Source organism: Neomonachus schauinslandi, chromosome 10, assembly GCF_002201575.2.
Source record: "Neomonachus schauinslandi chromosome 10, ASM220157v2, whole genome shotgun sequence".
NCBI lineage: Eukaryota > Metazoa > Chordata > Mammalia > Carnivora > Phocidae > Neomonachus > Neomonachus schauinslandi.
Window position 1 is genome coordinate 105,298,100 of NC_058412.1, and position 21,037 is coordinate 105,319,136.

The window sequence follows — 21,037 nt, forward strand, 5'->3', positions numbered from 1 at the left end:
GACTGTCTAAATGTGGCAAATGCACTAGGCTCAGTAAACAAGAACATGACTATCTATTCTGAGCTTCAAAGAGTTGAGAACCCATCTACTGGAAGAAATAATTAACAGTGTTAAAATTCAAGAGCATTTGCACTCAGTTCTAAGATTTTTCTCATTCTTGTCCTAATTTCTATCACATGTGCACCAACAACTGTATGAATCTCTGCAGTGCCCTCTGGCCAGCATTCAATGCTAAATAATGATGTAATATATATATCATGATTTCAATTTTATGATCTCACAGAATGAACACCTGTTTAGTGAGAGAACTGAAAAACTAGCCTATTAAATATTTTGTTTGCTTGTTTTTTCTGAAACAACTTGGTGGCTTAATGGAGTATGAAAATGAAAAAAAAAATTGCAGAATTTCTTAAGTGCTCATCCATCTAATTTATACATGAAAAGACTAATTCTTGAATAATCTTTAAATAATAACAAAGTACACAGAAGAACTTCCGGCTGGGTATAGTACCCCCGTAATGTCAACACATCAGCAAGTTATCCTTTGCATGTACTTCATAAGTCACATGATCCTTGTTTAATAACTCTTGTCTATTGGATTCTTAACTCCGGAGATTTCAAAAGGGAACATTTCTAGTTAAAAATAGCTCAGTAACTTATAGATTTTTCTGTTTAGCCTGGAAGAAGTTCTGATTTACTTAAATCAATGAGAGAATTAGCATTGAGTATTTTGTACACTTACAAATGAAGCAGAAAAGTTGGTATTCTTTCTGGCAATTTTTTTTTTTTTTAGCGCATATTTTTTTTTATTCTTATGTTAATCCCCATACATTACATCATTAGTTTTAGATGAAGTGTTCCATGATTCATTGTTTGTGCATAACACCCAGTGCTCCATGCAGAACGTGCCCTCCTCAGTACCCACCACCAGGCTAACCCATCCTCCCACCCCCTTCCCCTCTAGAACCCTGTTTGTTTTTCAGAGTCCACCGTCTCTCATGGTTCGTCTACCCCTCCGATTTCCCCCGCTTCATTCTTCCCCTCCCGCTACCTTCTTCTTCTTCTTTTTTTTTTTTCTTAACATATATTGCATTATTTGTTTCAGAGGTACAGATCTGAGATTCAACAGTCTTGCACAATTCACAGCGCTTACCAGAGCACATACCCTCCCCAGTGTCTATCACCCAGTCACCCCATCCTTCCCACCCCACCCCCCACTCCAGCAACCCTCAGTTTGTTTCCTGAGATTTAGAATTCCTCATATCAGTGAGGTCATATGATACATGTCTTTCTCTGTTTGACTTATTTCACTCAACATAATACCCTCCAGTTCCATCCACGTCGTTGCAAATGGCAAGATCTCATTCCTTTTGAGTGATGGTCTTGTTTGTGAGCTTTACTCTTTCAGTAAATTAAGACTCTCTGGCTATGTGGGTGACCCCAACTTACTCAAGATTTTACTTGGCCATCAGTCCTCTAGCACTTTGGTTGTGGGAAGATTCTTCCCTGTGATGGAAACAGAGTGCTCCAGATCAATGAAAGCACCCTTTCTAGTATACTGTGGCCACCACTCCTCTGTTATGTTAAGGATCAATGGAATCTGACACACTGTTTCTCAATCTCAGGAGAGTCGTATTGCCAAACGGTTGAAATGTGTAAGGAACAGCTGTGGAGAAGAAAAGAATGGAGTGGCTGTTTAGTCCAACAGCGAGTCTTAGGTGACAATTCCTGTTGGGCTCCTAAAAGCTGTTTCTCCCTGGTCTTGTTATTCACTGTGAATGTGGGTCACAGAAGCAATGGCATCTTCTATTCACACAGCTTGAAGTCGAAGTCCAGCTCCTTGTTTGTCTTGCATATAAACAGGACACATTGCTTTCTCTGCATGGTGTAACTTCATTGAAACATTATATTCTGTCAGGTAAAGGTCTCTTATTTTTCCTTCCTATTCATTCAGCAAGCACTTCACCTCAGGCACCACCTGGTGGGTAATAGGTACTATAAGGGGAAATGAAATAAGCAATAAAAATGGCTTATATTTATTGAGAGTTTATTATGGGCCAGGCACTTTCTAAGCTCTTTACATGTATTAATCATTTAATATATCTATGAGGAAGGCATATTATTGTGCCAGTTTTATAGATGAGAAAAGTCATTCACTGAGGGGGTTAGCCAATGGTAGAGCTGACAGGTGAACCCTGATAATCTAACCTAGATCCTGTGCTCTTTACTACAGAGTGGCTGTTTGCTCTAATTCTAGGGGTTAAGAATCTATATTCTTGAGGCAGTAGGAAAGTAATTATTAGAATCACATGAGCATTTTTTGATCTGTCTGTAAGATTCAGTGAGCTGTACATTCATGATATGTGCATTAGGGCTTCAGTGCATGTGATGGACTGGAAGTTTGTGTCTCCCCAAAATTGATACTTTGGTATCCTAACTTCCGGTGTGATAGTATTAAGAGGTGGTAATTTGCAGAAGTGGTTAGGTCAAAAGGGTGAAGCCCTCATGAATGGGATTAGTGCCCTTTTAAAAGGGATCCCAAATAGCTCTCTCTTCCTCCTTCATGATGTGAGGGTACAAGGAGAGCTTAGCAGTCTGCAACCTACAAACAGGTCCTCACCAGAACCTAAACATGCAGACACCTTGATCTTGGATTTCCAGTCTCCAAAAATGTGAGAAATAAATGTCTGTCATTAATAAGTCACCCAGTCTATAGTACTATTACTGTGGCCTGAAATGACTAGAACTGTGCACAATTTAAAGCTGAAAAAGAATCATGTGAGTAAGGCTATGACAACACAGAACAACCTATGTTTCTAAATGCTGGGGCAAAGCTTTAAAATGAAGGCTCTAAAAGCTATAATAAGGATGTCTGTGTGCATGTTCCTAATCAATGCTATTACTGTTGAAACCAGACATGCTTAGAAATCTATCCATTAGTACATGTGTTTCATTATCAAATCTATGATGTCATTCTTGTTAGGAGGAGGCACAAGTAAGTTTACCTTAACCACTTTGAGAAACTAAATCAATTTATGTGATTCAGGTTTTAAAATTTGTATGAATCCTCACTTTAATCTAGACCAGGGCATCCTTAAAGAGCTCTGTGCTCACTCTTATCTGTAGGTCAGATCTTACAGTGGGAATTGCAGTCACTGAATTGGGGAATGTAAATGCAATGGGAGTAACTGAATCCCACAGTAGTGGGGGGCCAAGTGGCAGTACTCACCCATCAAAGGCAAGATGGACGTGGTTACCATAATGAACAACAGAAGCAAAGCAGCAATCAGAACACTCTGACTCGGGGCGCCTGGGTGGCTCAGTCATTAAGCGTCTGCCTTCGGCTCAGGTCATGATCCCAGGGTGCTGGGATCGAGCCCTGCATCGGGCTCCCTGCTCAGCGGGAAGCCTGCTTCTCCCTCTCCCACTCCCCCTGCTTGTGTTCCCTCTCTAGCTGTCTCTCGCTCTGTCAAATAAATAAATAAAATCTTTACAAAAAAAAAAAAAAGAATACTCTGACTCGTGCAGACCTATGGTTCTGGCTAGTTAATCATGGCGTTCCTAAAAGTGAAATAGGAAGACTACTAAATTCTTACTCGATCTTTATAAGCAAAAATATTTTAGCTCAATGAACGAAAGTCTAACTTGAGTCATAAAAACAGAAAGTCTCAGCCCCTCAATCAGTTCCCAGACTTAAGTCAGTTTATAAAACCAGAACCTCTTGAATGAAGGGGAAGCTGGGTCCCCTTGAGGAAGGATCCCAGTATACTGCCAAAATTTATCCTGTTAATCTTTCTCCCAGACTTCTCCAAAGGGACCTATGGCCTTTTACCAGGGCAACTGTCCATTGGCTAAAGACAATCAGAATTTTCAGGGATTGCTGGATACTGGCTCTGAACTGATACTAATTCCAGGACACCCAAAATATCATTGTGACCCACCAGTCAGAGTAAGGGTTTCTGGAGATCAGATGATCAATGGAGTTTTAGCTGAAGTTTGTTTCACAATGGGCCCAGTGGGAACATGTCCTGTGGTAATTTCCCCAATTCTGGAATGCACAATTGGAAGAGCCATACTTAGCAGCTGCCAGGGTCACACATGGTTCCCTGACCTGTGGAGTGAAGACTATTATGGGAAAGGCCAAGTGAAAACTACTAGAACTATCTCTACCTAGGAAAAGAGCAAAACAAAAACAATACTGCATTCTTGGAGGGACTGCAGAGATTATTGCCACCATCAGGGACTAGAAAGATGCAGAGGTAGTGATTCTCACCATGTCCCTTTTCAACTTGCCCCTTTGGTCTATGCAGAAGACATCTGGATCTTGGGGAATGACAATGAGTTGTCATAAGCTTAACCAGGTGGTGATTACAATTTCAGCTGTTCCAGATGTGGTTACATTGTTTGAGCAAATTAACACATCCTCTGGTATGTAGTATGCAACTATTGATCTGGAAAATGCCTTTTTTTCTCCATCCTTGTCTATAAGGGCCACCAGAAGCAGTTTGCTTTCAACTGCTGTGGCCAACAATACTCCCATCGTTTTCCTATTTCAGAAGTATATTAATTCTCAAGATCTAAGTCATAAATTAGCTCAAAGGAATACTGATTGTCTTTTCCTTCCACAAGAAATCACACTGACCCATTATATTGATGATATTTTAAGACCTAATAAGCAGGAAGTAGCAATTACTCTCGAATTATTGGTAATACATCTGCATATCAAAGGGTGGGAAATAAATATGACAAAAATTCAGAAGCTTTCATCAGTGAAATTGCTAGGGGTCCAGTGCTGTGGGGCATGTCAAGATATGCCTTCTAAGGGAAAGAATAGTTGTAGCATCTGGCTCCTCCTACATCCAAGAAAGAGGCACAATGTTTAGTGGGCTCCTTTGGTTTTTGGAGGACACTTAATTCCTCACTTGGGCGTTTTATTCCAACCCCACTTACTGAGTAACCCAAAAAGCTGCTAGTTTTAAGTGGGGCCCAGAACAAGAGAATGCTTATAATAGGTCCAGGCTGCCAGGCAAACCGTTCTGACACTTGGGACATATCATCTAGCAGTTCCAATGGCATTTGATGTGTCAGTGGAATAGGGGTGCTATTGGAGCCCTTGGCAGGCCCCTAAGGTGAGTCACAGCAAAGGCCTCTAGGTTCTTGGAGCAAAGCACTACCATCTTCTGCAGATAACTATTCTCCTTTTGAGAACAGCTCTTGGCCTGCTACAGGCCTTAATGGAGACTCAGTGCTTGACCGTGGGTCACCAAGTTTCCATGTAACCTGGGCTGTCTATAATGAACTGGGTGTTATCTGACCTAGCAGCACAACAGCACCACATCATCAAATGGAGGTGGTATATAGGAAATGGTGCCAGGGGGTGTGTTTAAGGTACATGTATGGTACATGAAGAAGTGGCCCAAATACCCTAGTCCCCACTATTATTGCACTAATTTCTCTCTCCCACACTTAGGGCTTCATGGGACATTCCCTAAGATCATTTGACAGAGGAAGAAAAGACGTGAGCCTAGTTTACAGATAGTTATGCTTGATATGCAGGCAACACCAAAAAGTGGACATCTGCAGCACTACAATCCCTTCCTCGGACATACCTGATGGACAGATGTGAAGGGAGAGTCTCCCAGTGGGCGGAACTATAGCAGTGAACCTTATTGGTCACTTTTCTTGGACGGAGATATAGTCAGATGTGTGATTATATACAACTTCATGGGCTGTGGCCAATGGTTTGGCATGGTCAAGGATCTGGGAGGAGCATGATTGGAAAATTGGTGATAAGGATAACATGAGAAGGAAATTTGGGGAAGAAGTATGTAGATAGTTCTCTCAGAATGGGAAAAAATGAAGATATTTTTGCATGTGAATGCTCATCAAGAGGTGACCTCAACAGAGAAGTATTTTATTTATTTTATTTTATTTTTTTAAAGATTTTATTTATTTATTTGACAGAGAGAGACACAACAAGAGAGGGAACACAAGCAGGGGGAGTGGGAGAGGGAGAAGCAGGCTTCCCATGGAGCAGGGAGCCCGATGTGGGGCTCGATCCCAGCACCCTGGGATCATGACCTGAGCCGAAGGCAGATGCTTAATGACTGAGCCACCCAGGCGCCCCAACAGAGAAGTATTTTAATAATCAAGTGAATAAAATTACTTGTGTAGATACCAGTCAGCTTCTTTCCCAAGATACTCCTGTTACAGCCCAAAGAGTTCATGGACATAAAGGTGATGGTGGCAGAGATGGAGATGATGCATGGAATCAGCAGCATGAAGTTCCACTCACCAAAACCAACCTAGCTAGAGCTGTTGCTGAGTGCTCAACCTGCCAGCAGTGAAGACCAATACCAAATCCTGGTTAGGACATAATGACATTATTTCCCAAGGTACTCAGCCAGCAACCTGGTGTCAGGTTGATTACACTGGACCACATCCATCATGTAAAGGATAGCATTTTGCTCTTACTGGAATATATTCTGGATACAAATTTGCCTTCCCGACAAGCAATGTTTCTTCCATATGTAGATTTACAGAATGCCTTACCCACCATTATGGTATTCTACACAGCATTACTTCTTTTTAAAAGTTTTTTTTTTTTTTCTCAGCATTGCTTTTTTAATTTTTTAAAAATATTTTATTTATTTATTTGAGAGACAGAATGAGATAGAGAGAGCATGAGAGGGGGGAGGGTCAGAGGGAGAAGCAGACTCCCCGCTGAGCAGGAAGCCGGATGCGGGACTGGATCCCGGAACTCCAGGATCATGACCTGAGCCGAAGGCAGTGGCCCAACCAACTGAACCACCCAGGTGCCCTCTCAGCATTGCTTTTGATTAAGGAACTTCATAGTAAATAAAGTGTGGCAATGGGCCCATGCTCATAGAATTTACAGGCCTTAGCACGTCTCCACCATTCTGAAGCAGGTGGCTTAATAAAATGGTGAAACAGCCCTTTGAAGACTCACGTACGGTGCCACCTAGCTGGACTACAGCAAGGTTCTTCAGAATGCTGTATATGCTCTGCATCGGGATCCATTATATGGTGCTGTTTCTCTGATAGACAGGATTCACAGGTCCAGGAATCAGAGGTGAGTGGCACTACTCACTCTTACCCTCTAGTGACCCACGAGTAAAATTTTTGCTTCCTATTGCCATGACCTTATGCTCTGCTGGTCTTAGATCCAAAGGAAGGAATGCTTCCACCAGGAAACATAAGAGTGATTCCATTGAACCCAAGGTTAAGACTGCCTGTAGGCCATTTTGGGTGTCTCATGCTTTAGAACCAACAAGCAATGAAGGGAATTACTGTGTTGGCTGGGTTAATTGATTTCTAATTACTAAGGGGAGATTGGACTACTTCTCCACAACAAAGATAAGGATTATGTCTGAAATACAAGCTATCTCTTAATATGTCTATTAGTATTAACAACCCTGTGATTAAAGTCAGTGGAAAAGTGTGACACCCAATCCAAGCAGGAGCACCAGTAGCCCCAGACCTTTCTGAAATGTAAGTCTGGGCCCCCTGACCAGGTAAAGAAGCAACTGAGATGTTTTCAGAAAACAAAGGGAATACACAGTGGGTAGTACAAGAAGGTAGTCATAAAAAAGTTACCAAGTGACTAATTACAGAAATGAGGACTGCAGCTGTCATGAGTATTTCTCACTTATTTTGTTACAAATGTTTGTGTGAATATGAATATAAAATAAGTGTATTTTATGTATCTTTGTTTTCTTCCCTCTTATTCCTTATCATGTAACTTAAGATGTATTGACTTTATATCATAATATTTAAATATTGTTAATTTTAAATCATAGTATTTAAATCATGGGATATCAAGAAGAAGAGTAAACATCATTCAAGAACTTTATCTCCTTTTCTGGAGAAGGAGTTAGGGTACTTTCAGTTGTACGCAGGATAGTTGCATCATGTTAAGTAGAATTATGACCTTGTTATTATCTATATTTGGAGATTAAGTATCATTTAAGGAGATGTACATGGGTGCCCAGTAACAAAGGGTGGACTTGTGATGATTAATTTTATTTGTCAACTTTACTTGGCTGTGGGGAGCTGAGATTTTGGTCAAACATTACTCTGGGTGTGTCTGTGAGGGTGTTTTTAGATGAGATTAATATTTGGATCTGTAGACTGCTCTCCGAAATGGGAGTGCCCTCATCCAATCAATTGCAAGCCCAAACAGAACAGAAAGGGTAGCACTATAAGATGAAATTTCTCCTGCCTGACTACTCGAGCTGGAACATTGGTATTGGTCTTTTTCTGCCTTCAGACTCAAACTGAAACAATAGCCCATGAGTGTGGTGGAGGCTGTCAGCTTTCAGACTGGAACTTACACCATTGGCTCTCCTATTCTCAGACCTTCAGACTTGGCCGGGAACTAAAACCATACCTTTGGCTCTTTCATGTCTCCAGCTTGCCAACTGCAGATGTTAGGACTTCTCAATCTCTATAACTGCATGAGCCAATTTCTTATAATAAATCTCTTCCTTATAATAAAATCACATATAACTAGAGTTATATATTAGTTACATATATGTGTGTGTATATACATGTATATATAGCTATATACACTATTGGTTCTGTTTCTTTGGAGCAGAGAACCAGACTAATTCTCTAATACACTCTTATTACCTTCATTACAGAGACGAGTCTGAGGAAATTTAAACACCTTTAGCCACACTAAACCTAGTAAGTGGCCATGTTGGGATACACCCAGGTTTGTCTGGCTCTAATGTCCATGCTCATATCCCCTGTGCTATACTTGAGTTCTGCTTATGGACCAATAAAGACCCAAAGGAACTATCCTCCATATCTCCTGCTGATGCTTCATTGCCTGTTTCTGAATTTTGTGTTTTAATTGTTGTTGATGTGTAATAATTATCCCAAAATTCAGTAGCATAAAATAGCAATTGCTTTATTTTGCTAATGATTTTATGGTTCATGAATTTAGAAAAGGCTCGACTAGGCTTACTCTTTCATGGGATCTCTCATGTGGTTGAAATTAGTTGTCCCCTAGGGTTGCAGTCATCTGAAAGCTCAGCTGGATTGAACATTTAAGATGGCTCAGTCATATGACTGGCAGTGGACTTTGGCTACTGGCTTAGTGCTCAGCTGGACCATCAATCAGGACATCTCCCTGTGTCCGTTCCAGCATGGTCATATTGGAGTTTGAGTAGGTCGTAAGAACTGGGTGGAGCCACAGGATCTTCTTTGGACTACTCTTGTAAGCCATGGACCATCACTTCCACTGTAGTCTGTTGGTTACAAATGCATCACTGAGGTAGGGGCCCATTCAAGGGGAGGGAACAAGGACCCCTCCTTCTGACAGAAGTGTCAAAGAATTTGGGGGTGTGTTTTTAAAACATCATGCATTATGATCCTAGGAATCAGGTATCTCTAAGACATGATGGAAGCTAAGAAAGTGGACTTTGAAATGAGGTCATAATTTGAACCTTCCTCCATCACTTATTATCTGCATAAGCTTGGAAAAATTATTTAAAGTCGCTGGCCAGGGACCTCCTCTGAAAAAGGAGAAGGTTGATACCTATTTTGGAGCTAAAATTAGTACATATGCCTGGTATTCAATTAACATTAGAATAGTGTTTTCACAGCTTCTTTACTTTTCTCACTGATTTCTACTATTTATTTATGCATAATTTAAAGACATATTAGGATCTGACAGGCAGTTTTGATTTTTTTCCCTTTTTACTTAATAGTAAAGATACCACAAACTCAATCTATGTATTAAGCCAAAAAGAAAGTTCACTGTGGCCCAAAGAACAGGCATTATAAGTCATGGTAGTATTATCTAGTATCTCTTTTCAGTCTCTCTCATGTCCCTGCTCCTTAACATCAGGCAAAAACTTACAAAATATTTAAATAAGTGCAGTCTCAGAACTTGTCAGGTCAAATCAGATCCCTGGATGTTCTATTCTGGTGAAACTTACTTTTTCCTGAGTTTGAGTTACTGATCAAAAGTTTCATTGTATTGGGACCAAAAGGAGCCTATTATTATAGAATTCAAACACACACACACACACACACACACACACACACAATTTTAAGCAAATGAACAAATCTAATTTGGAGAGCAAAAGCATGTAGAAGACAAAAGCCAGGGTCTCACATGGAGTAACCCGAATCCCCCATGTGGAAGTCATTTAAACGTAACTTTTTCACATGGTAGGGATGAAAACATTCTTCTGCCGTGGAGTTTCATAAAGCATGTCAGGCTTCTTTTTGCACTAGGCTTTTACACATCTGTCAATTGGAGAAGTTAACCTCTCTGCTGTTTTGATGAGAGAAAGATAAAAATCGAAGTCCTGGTGATTTTATAGGAGTGCTGGCTGCTTGTGTCTTTGGCTATCTCTTGCACTCCTTTGGTGTGAAGACGTCCCCAATTCAAAACAGATGTGGTCCCCTTGGCATGGCCTGCTGAATACCACATTGCTTGTAGAGCTCTGGGGTTCATGAGGTGCCCTCATGGAGCTGGCCATGACCCAGAGCTAGTTTTTCTGCCCAGCAGCAAATATGGACAGACACCTGATGAGTTTTCAAGAGAGTCTCACAACCAGGTGTCTAACTGAGTAGACAACAGATAATCACACTTGATCCTCCGAGATTGTATGTCCTCTACTTACCCCTCTAACCTCCCTGCCCTTTTTAAGTGTAAGTCACATTTCTGTAGTGTTGAGTTTGTTCTGTAGTTAAGTTCTGTAGTTAAGTTTTCCACCCTTTTTTAGGTTAAGTCCAAGGGATAGCTATCTTTGCATAATCTAAATTTCAAGCTTTTAGTTAGCTGTTCTTTAGTTTAATGAGCAATACCTGTTTAGAAACTTTCTCTGAGTGTGCCTTGGGGTATTTTCTAGGGCAAATGGAATTCTGCCTTGAAAACTGGAAAGCAGTTTTCTTCTTTCCATGTGGGGAGGGGAGGAGGTAGTTGCCAGCGGAGCTACATATTTAAGCAAGCAAGTTTTTAGAATAACTTAGGACTTATTCAGTTTCCATTAAGAATATCTAATTATAAGTAATTACCCTATACTAATTTAATTCCATCCTCTTGAACCTTATTAGAACAACAAACTTAACCACATGCATTTTCTTAAGTGGACCCTTGCACTTTGGAGGAAAAAAAACTTAACAAGATTGATATGACTTGCATGGGAAAGAAGGGGATTAACAATAATTGAGCATTTTCTGCAGTATCCTCTCCCTTCCATTAGAGGTGAAATATAAGTAGGTGTTTTAAAAAATGAATCCACAGTAAGGAATTTAAGGAGATTAGCTCGGTTTTAATAGATGGCCCTGCCCTATTTAAAAATTAATACCAGAAATAGGCAAACAATTTGTTTTAGTATTAGACTAAACTTTAAATGTGTTAGAAATTAAATTATTAAGGTCAAATGTTGACAACAGATTGAAATAATAAGAATTGATACTAATTTTCTTTTTGTATCCTGGAAGTATTTGAAGAGGTAAAGTGTTTTTTTTGTGAATATGAAAAATGAACTACATACTTTTAGAGTGGTTATTCTTCAAACATAGCACATTTTTTTTTTAAAGAAGCAAAGAGCTTCATTGTTTTTCTGCATATAAAAGTAATATACTTGCAATATTAAAATCCACATGGAACAAAATATATAAAGAAAATATAGAAATCACCAATACATTTATCACACAGATTTTATAACTATTAACATGTGGATATATTTCTTCCCAGATTTTTTTTCTATATATGAGGAATACCTTTATGTAATTGTTATTAAAGCCTAGCATGATACAGAAAGTGAACACATAATCAGTAATCTAGAGACAGAAAATTTTTGGAACTCCAGAAGTTCTCCCATAACGACCCCTCTCTACCAAGAGTAAATTCTCCAATTCCTAACACCAGTAAGATTTTCCCGTTTCTGAATTTTATATAGATGGAATCATACATTATGTATTCTTTTATGTTGGCTTATTTTGTATAAGATTACATTCATAAAATATATTCATATTGTTATTTGTCATTGTAATTGGCTTATTCTCATTGATATATGGAGATATATATATATAATTGCATTATGTAAATGTACCACACTTTATTTAACCATTTTGCCATTTGGTTGTTTCATGTTTGGGGCCTTGAAATTTTAGTGCATGCTTTATGATGGAACTTATGGACATGTTTCTGTTTGATATATACCTAGAAGGAGAATGGCTGGCTGGTTTCTAGGGGTGTATATATATTAAATTTTTTTAATAAGCAGTCAATGAATTTCCAAAATGACTATAATAATTTACACTTTCCCTGGCAATACATGAGAGTCCCAGCTGCTCTCCTTCTTGCCAACACCTGATATCAAATAATTGTTTTTAAATAAAGTTGAGGGGCGCCTGGGTGGCTCAGTTGGTTAAGCGACTGCTTTCGGCTCAGGTCATGATCCTGGAGTCCCTGCATCAAGTCCCGCATCGGGCTCCCTGCTTGGCAGGGAGCCTGCTTCTCCCTCTGACCCTACCCCCTCTCATGTGCTCTCTCTCTCTCATTCTCTCTGTCTCAAATAAATAAATAAAATCTTTAAAAAAATAAAAAATAAATAAAAAAATAAAGTTGAAATTGGGTACCTGGGTGGCTCAGTGCCTGCCTTTGGCTCAGGTCATGATCCCAGAGTCCCGGGATCGAGGCCCACATCAGACTCCCTGCTAAGCAGAGAGTCTGCTTTTTCCTCTGCCCTTCACCCTGCTCTCGTGCTCTCTCTCACTCTCTCTCTAAAATAAATAAATAAAATCTTTAAAAATTTTGAAATTAATTCTCTAGATGTACTTTGGTAGCCGTATTTCCTACCTAACCATATATCTTGGATATCTTTCCATGTCAATAAACAAAGAGATCATCATTTTAAATTTCTGTGTAATAATCTTTCATATGATGTATCTAAATATGTGTAATCAATTCCTTATTGATGATTATTCCTACAGAATTTTAGTTTTTCATTTTATGAACAAAGTTGACTATGCAATTCTTTGTATACATAGTTCATAATTCAATATAAGTCTTGTCAACAAATTGTATCACTCATTTGGTACTCTGTGTTCTTCATCACATTCAAGTGCCAGAAATCCAGCATCACTTATTATTTCATTTCTGCTTTTTCTTGGTTGCATATGAAGTCTGCTAGTGAAAATCAGGACAGAAAAATTGATTTCACAGCATATCCATAATCATTGACATCTCATAGGCTCTCAAACTCTTCTATTTGGCAATACTTCCCCTCTCTATACATTATTTTAAATCTTCAGCCTCCCTGAACCACCAAATCTTTCCCCACGTCCCTCCAGGTTCTCTGAAGATGACTGAACCTCTCAGTTCATAGAGAATATAGTAGCCATCAGAATGTAATATCCTTAAAGTGATTTCCACTGCCAAAGAGAAACTTACACACACACACACACACACACACACACACACATACACACACACACTGGCCTGCTTGCCTTCACTTCTCTGAAAATAAAGAAGCCACTCCCCTACATTCTTACACTTCTCTACTGAAGGTCAGTTCTGGCAGCTAAACTTTAGATCTCATTGTCCCACCTTTTTTTTGGCCAATCCTTTTCTCCCCTTCCTTTACTATGTCTGCTGGCCAGTCTCCAAGTGTATTAATTGATCTGGAGCCTTATTAATTCCCTTCCTCTTGAATTTCCCTTTTTGTTCTTTTCTTCTCTACTCTTTTTCCTTACTGTCTCTCATGTTCTCTTCTTTTTCTCAACTTCTCTAATTTTTCCTTCACATTTCTGTTTTCATGTTTTCCTGGGGTTTTCTAAGTCTTATGGTTTCAATCACTATCTCTCTGTAAGCATCTTCCAGATTCATACAACCAAACTAGTTTTCTTTTCTTAGCTTTAGGCTCTTCGACAAGCATCTATTTGTCAACCAGTATCAATATCTCAGAAACAGTACAAAATTGACGTGTCGATTCGCTCTTCCCTCTCCACTAACACCCGTCTTCCTATCCCAGTAACTGGCATGCCATTCACCTAGGGGTAATTTAAAATGATAAAAGTGACCTAGTATGTGGTCATTATATCTCAAATCTACATTCTTCTCATCATCTCAACAGCCATTTCCTACCCAAGCCACAATCACCCCCCCAATAGATGTGGAAACCATGAGGGCTGAGGTGTAAGTGCTTTATTCATCATTTTGCCCCAGTGCTTGGCACAGTGCCTGACACTCAATGGGTAGTCTAAAATTATCAGATGATTTGAAGTTAAAAAATAATTTCTTTTTGATAGTCTTCCCTGATCTCTAAAGTAGATCAAATCCCTAATTATAGACTCTTATATATATATATATATATCTTACCATGTATAAATGAATCTCTTTTTTAACAGTGTTCTAGATATAATTTATATTATTTTCGATAAGTGATTAACTGATGGCTCAAACATTTTCTCTATTCAGTAACAAGCAAAATTATTATCTAGGAGTGCTGATCAGTATTAGAAATTAGAGGAGAAAAAAGATGTTATGAAATAGTCATCTAGGGAATTGAGAATGACTGGGATTGGAAAAGATTTCATTGTACTATTCACTCACAGTACTGGTCTCTGCCTCCTTAATACTGCTAGAATTATGATTTAAAACAACAACCAGATTATGCCACTTTTATGCTAAGGAAATGTTCTTTTGGATCCTAATTAACTACAGTTAAGTACAGGGTAAAACTCAGACTCCCTCACGTGTTGAACAGTGTCCTATGATCGGCCTCAAACCTTCTTTCGTAGACTCATCTCTGACCTTTTCCATGACTCCACACAATGTAAGTTCCAGGTGAACCTAACTTCTCAGATTTGTCCTAACACCATATACACATTCATAACTCCTTGCCTTTGCCGGGGTAGTTCCCTTTCCTGGAATGCCTTTTTTCCCCTTTTCTTCACTTCTACACAAATGTATTTCATGCTCCACCCATCCCCATTTATTTCCAAGGTAGAACATGTTATTTTCTTCTCTATGTGCCCCTTAAACTTTGAGCTTGGCTTAGTACTTAGCTTTGCCATAGCACATTATTGCTTAATATGTCTGTCTTCTACCCTAGACCAGATGTTTTTCAAGCATACAGATAATATCTTAGTAATTATTTTATCCTCCCAGTCTCTAGAGTACTAAATATTCATGAACAAATTCATTTTTCAGGATTTAATCTTATATTATCAACTAATTCCAGTTTCTTAGAAGTTAAGAAAGTCTTAAGCTTTGCCTAGACAGTGAAATATGCATAGGCATAAATATTTGTGGGGTAATTACTGTGTGCACGGATATGCAATTGGTTGTGCAAATTTTGGCTTTCATTTTATAACCTCCTCTTTTCCTCAGAACTTCACAATTTGTGTTTTTAATTTAACCACAGAAAAATCACCTAGCATTAAATTTTGACAATAATGTTAGATACCAAGTTATAATTAGATGAAGAATATGTAATCCATATTGGATACAGTTCAGCATTTCTCTCAAATTGGAATGTTAAATGGAAAATCAAGTAAATAAAGAAATTGGCCTAAACTTGTGGAATATTAAGCTTCAAAGATGTTGTTTTTTATTGTAATTTAGTTCATTCCTACTTTGAGTTCCTGTACTTATCTTTATGTCTCTAATTTAGCTTACTCCTGCCTCATAATGAGCCTTAAAAGTAATTTAAGATAAAATAATCAAATACCTTATTATGAGAACAAAAGATATACAGCAGGAGCACATAATTAATAATTCACTCCTTTCAATACTGTGTTCTCAGAAGTGAATTTTTCTTTCTATTCTCTAGTGCGTAAAAACAAACAAGTTTCCTTGGGAGATTCACAGACTTTGGTGCTTTGCGAGAGAAACTTTAAGAAGAAGAATCATTTGACCAAATCAAGTCAGTTATAGTTGATCAGCAACAGATTGAGGAGGAATATAGAGCAGAGAGGTATAGGAAATACATTTGGATAGGAAGAGTAGGACCTGCTTATAGCAAATATTGAAAACATTTTTTGTTATTGCTATGGAACAAAGCATCTCGAGTCTTAATGGCTCAAAATAATTGATTATTATCCTTCAGATTTCTGAGGGTTAACTGGGTTCTTTTGGACAGTTCTTTCATAGAGTGTCTTATGTAGTGCAGTCAGTGGTCAACAGGGACTGTATTCATCTGAATGTTCAACTAGACTAGGTAGTCAAGATGTCTGGCAGTTGTTAATGGCCAGTCAAGATTTCAGCTGAGACTAACCTATCACTAGGGGTGCTAATCACCTCTCCATGTAGTTTGGGATTCTGTCAGCAAGACGTGAGCTCTGAGGGGGAATGTCTCAAGAGCAAGCATTCCAAGAAATCCAGAGACAAGCCACAAAACTTCTTATGACCTGACCTTGAATACCAAGAAATTACTTTGTCATATTCTGTTGGTCAAGCAAGTCACTAAGGCCAACCCAGATTCAACTGGAGGGAAAGAGACTCTACTTCTTGAAAAGGAGGGACAAGGCCACACTGCAGAAGAACGAGAAGAACATGAAGCATGGCACATACAGCTGCAGCCACCTGTGGTAAAGCTAAGCTACCACAAAGGCCATAGAGAAAGGTTTTAAAGCAATAAGATATCAACTAAGAGGTCCATGTTCACTGCTGCCATTATTCTTGTCCAGATCACCACCACGTCTCACCGGGACTACTGAAGTAATTTCTTCGTTTCCTTCACTCCAGTCTGCCCTCACCTCCAATCCAATCATTCATCAACAGCCAGAATAACCTTCTTGAAGTTAAATTCCTAACATGTCACTCCTGCATTTAAACCCATAAATATCTTCCCATACATCTGGAATGACTCAGCTCCAGATCTCTTCTCTAGCCTTGCTTTTATCTACTTCCCTTTCCATACCAGGATCTCCTTTCAGCTTCTGAACTCTACCATGCTTGCTATTGCTTCAGAATTTTCCCAGGTGCTCTTCTCTTAGACTGAAACACTTTTCCTACCCTATTTCCTGGTTATTTATTTGAATGTCATCAGGCCTGTAAATATACCTTTCTTTGTGTTTTCATAATTTCCATAGCAAAGTACTTTTCACACAGAAATATAATTGCTTGGTTTCTTAGTACTTTCTTCAAGTAGACTGTAAGACCCATAAATCTTCCTTCTTGCCCTAAGTTCCTTTAAAGTATCCTTCACTGTCTGTTACTGTCTATTGTAACAAATTATAAATATATTATTTATTGGCATATTACAGCTTCCATTGACTTTTATTATATATGTGCACATATGTATCTGATGGACATTTATAGAATACTTTATCCACTAACAGCATAATATACATCAAATTCTTCTCAAGCTCACATGGAACATTTCATAAGATATACCACATTCTGGGCCATAAAACACACCTTAACAAATTTAAAAGAATAGAAATCAAATAAAGTATGTTTTCAGACCACAGTGGAATTAAACTAGAAATAAATAGCTGGAAAATCCTAAAATACTTGAAGGTTAAATAACATACTTCTAAATAAAACATGGGTCAAAGAAGTTATCTCAGGAAATATTTTGAATTAAATAAAACAAGAATACAATCTATCAAAATTTGGAGGATACAGTAAAAGCAGTGCTAAGAGGGAAATTCATAGTTTTGAATGAATTTACAGAAAAGAAGAAAGATCTAAAATCAATAATCTAAGTTTTCAATTTAGAAAACTAAAAAAAAAAAAAGGAAAAGAAATGTAAAAAAAAGCAAGCAGAAGAAAACAGAGAAGAAAAGTTAGAGCAGCAATCAATTAAATTGAAACCAGGAAAAAAATAGAGAAAATCAACAAAATCAAATAATTTTTCTTTTCAAAGGTCAGTAATTCATAAACCTCTGTCCAGGCTAACTACAAAAAAAATAAAGAAGACAGAAACTACTAATATAAGAAATGAAAGAGGGGCCATCACGACTGACCCCATGAATATAAAAGTTAATAAAGGAATATTATGAATGCTTTTATGCCCACAAATTTGATAACCTAGATAAAATGAACCAATTCCTTGAAAAACACTATCTGGCAAAATAGGGAAATAATCTGAATAGTCTCATATCTATTAAAATTTTTGAATAAGTAATTAGTAACTTTCTAAAACAGACAGCATGAGGCGTAGATGAATTCACTGGTGAATTCTAACAGACATTTAAGAAATTACACCAAAAATTCTACAATCTCTTCCAGAAAATAAAAGCAAAGACAATATACTTCCTAACTCATTCTGTGAGACCAAACCAGACAAAGACATTGTAAGAAAGCAAAATGCCAATATCTATCATGAACATGGATGCAAAGATTTTTAGCAAATACTGACAAATTGAATCCAATAATATATAAAAAGAATTATTTGTCATGACTAAATGGGATTTATCCTAGTGATATAAGACTGATTCAATATTAGAAAATCAATTACCAGATTCTTGGTGTATCCTTACAGAGATCCTATGCATGCAAAACAAATGTTTCTTATTTATTCCCTTCTTAACACAAAACATGATGTTATGCTTATCAAAAAAAAAAGAAATCAATTAATATAATTTATCACATCAAGAAGATAAAGAAGGAAAATCTTTGATTCTATCTGTAGAGACAGAAAAAGTATTTGGAGGAGCACCTGGGTGGCTCAGTCGGTTGGTGAGATCAAGCCCCATGTTGGGCTCTGCACTGGGTGTTGTGTTGCTTAAGATTCTCTCTCTGCCTTCCCCTGGACCCCACTTGCACATGCTCTCTCTCTAAAGAAGAAAGAAAGAAAGAAAGAAAGAAAGAAAGAAAGAAAGAAAGAAAGAAAGAAAGAAAGAAAGAAAGAAAGAAAGAAAGAAAAAGGAACAGTATTAGGTTTGTAATAGAGCTGGAAGTCCGGAATTGTGATGCCGCCAGCTTTGCCCTTCTTTTTCAACATTTCTCTGGCTATTCAGGGTCTTTTCTGGTTCCATACAAATTTTAGGATTATTTGTTCCATTTCTTTGAAAAAAGTGCATGGTATTTTGATGGGGATTGCATTGAATGTGTAGACTGCTCTAGGTAGCATTGACATCTTCACAATATTTGTTCTTCCAATCCATGAGCATGGAACGTTTTTCCATTTCTTTGTGTCTTCCTCAATTTCTTTCATGAGTATTTTAGAGTTTTCTGAGTACAGATCTTTTACCTCTTTGGTTAGATTTATTCCTAGGTATCTTATGGTTTTGGGTGCAATTGTAAATGGGATCGACTCCTTAATTTCTCTTTCTTCTGTCTTGTTGTTGGTGTATAGGAATGCCACTGATTTCTGTGCACTGATTTTATATCCTGCCATTTTACTGAATTCCTGTATGAGTCCTAGCTGTTTTGGGTTGGAGTCTTTTGGGTTTTCCACATAAAGTATCATATCATCTGCAAACAGTGAAAGTTTGACTTCTTTGACAATTTGGATGTCTTTTATTTCTTTTTGTTGTCTGATTGCTGTGGCTAGGACTTCTAATACTATGTTGAATAGCTGTCATCATCAAGACAACATGGTACTGGCATAAAAACAGACAAATAGATCAATGGAACAGAATAGAGAGCCCAGAAATAGACCCTCAACTCTATGGTCAACTCATCTTTGCCAAAGCAGGAAAGAATGTCCAATGGAACAAAGACAGTCTCTTCAACAAATGGTGTTGGGAAAATTGGACAGCCACATGCAGAAGAATGAAACTGGACCATTTCCTTACACCACACACAAAAATAGACTCCAAATGGTTGAAAGACCTCAATGTCAGACAGGAATCCATCAAAATCCTAAAGGAGAACACAGGCAGCAACCTCTTTGACCTCAGCCGCAGCAACTTCTTCCTAGAAACATCACCAAAGGCAAGGAAAGCAAGGGAAAAAATGAACTATTGGGACCTCATCAAGATAAAAAGCTTTTGCACAGCAAAAGAAACAGTGAACAAAACCAAAAGACAACCGACAGAATAGGAGAAGATATTTGCAAATGACATATGAGATAAAGGGCTAGTATCCAAAATCTATAAAGAACTTCTTAAACTCAACACCCAAAGAACAAAGAATCCAATCAAGAAATGGGCAGAAGACATGAACAGACATTTTTCCAAAGAAGACATCCAAATGGCCAACAGACACATGAAAAAGTGCTCAACATTGCTCGGCCTCAGGGAAATCCAAATCAAAACCTCAATGAGATATCACCTCACACCAGTCAGAATGGCTAAAATTAACAAATCAGGGAACGACGGATGTTGGCAAGGTTGTGGAGAAAGGGGAACCCTCCTACACTGTTGGTGGGAATGCAAGCTGGTGCAGCCACTCTGGAAAACAGTAGGGAGGTTCCTCAAAAAGTTGAAAATAGAGCTACCATATGATCCAGCAATTGCACTACTGGGTATTTACCCCAAAGATACAAATGTAGGGATCCGAAGGGGTACGTGCACCCCGATGTTTATAGCAGCAATGTCCACAATAGCCAAACTGGAAAGAGCCAAGATGTCCATTGACAGATGAATGGATAAAGAAGAAGTGGTATATATATACAATGGAATATTATGCAGCCATCAAAAGGAATGAGATCTTGCCATTTGCAACGACGTGGATGGAACTAGAGGGTGTTATGCTGAGCGGAATAAGTCAATCAGAGAAAGACATGTAACATATGACCTCACTGATATGAGGAATTCTTAATCTCAGGAAACAAACTGAGGGTTGCTGGAGTGGTGGGGAGTGGGAGGGATGGGGTGGCTGGGTGATAGACACTGGGGAGGGTATGTGCTATGGTGAGCACTGTGAATTGTACAAGACTGTTGAATCTCAGATCTGTACCTCTGAAACAAATAATGCAATATATGTTAAGGAAAAAAAAGGAAGAAGATAGCAGGAGGGGAAGAATGAAGGGGGGGGAATTCGGAGGGGGAGACAAACCATGAGAGACGATGGACTCTGAGAAACAAACTGAGGGTTCTAGAGGGGAGGGCCGTGGGGGAATGGGTTAGCCTGGTGATGGGTATTAAAGAG

At 38.4% G+C, this 21,037-nt stretch overlaps 1 pseudogene; it reads left to right on the forward strand.

Annotated features, from left to right (window-relative positions):
* Positions 1–3,725: 3,725 nt before the first annotated feature.
* Positions 3,726–7,624, forward strand: LOC110579689 (annotated as a pseudogene).
* The last annotated feature ends 13,413 nt before the right edge of the window (positions 7,625–21,037 follow it).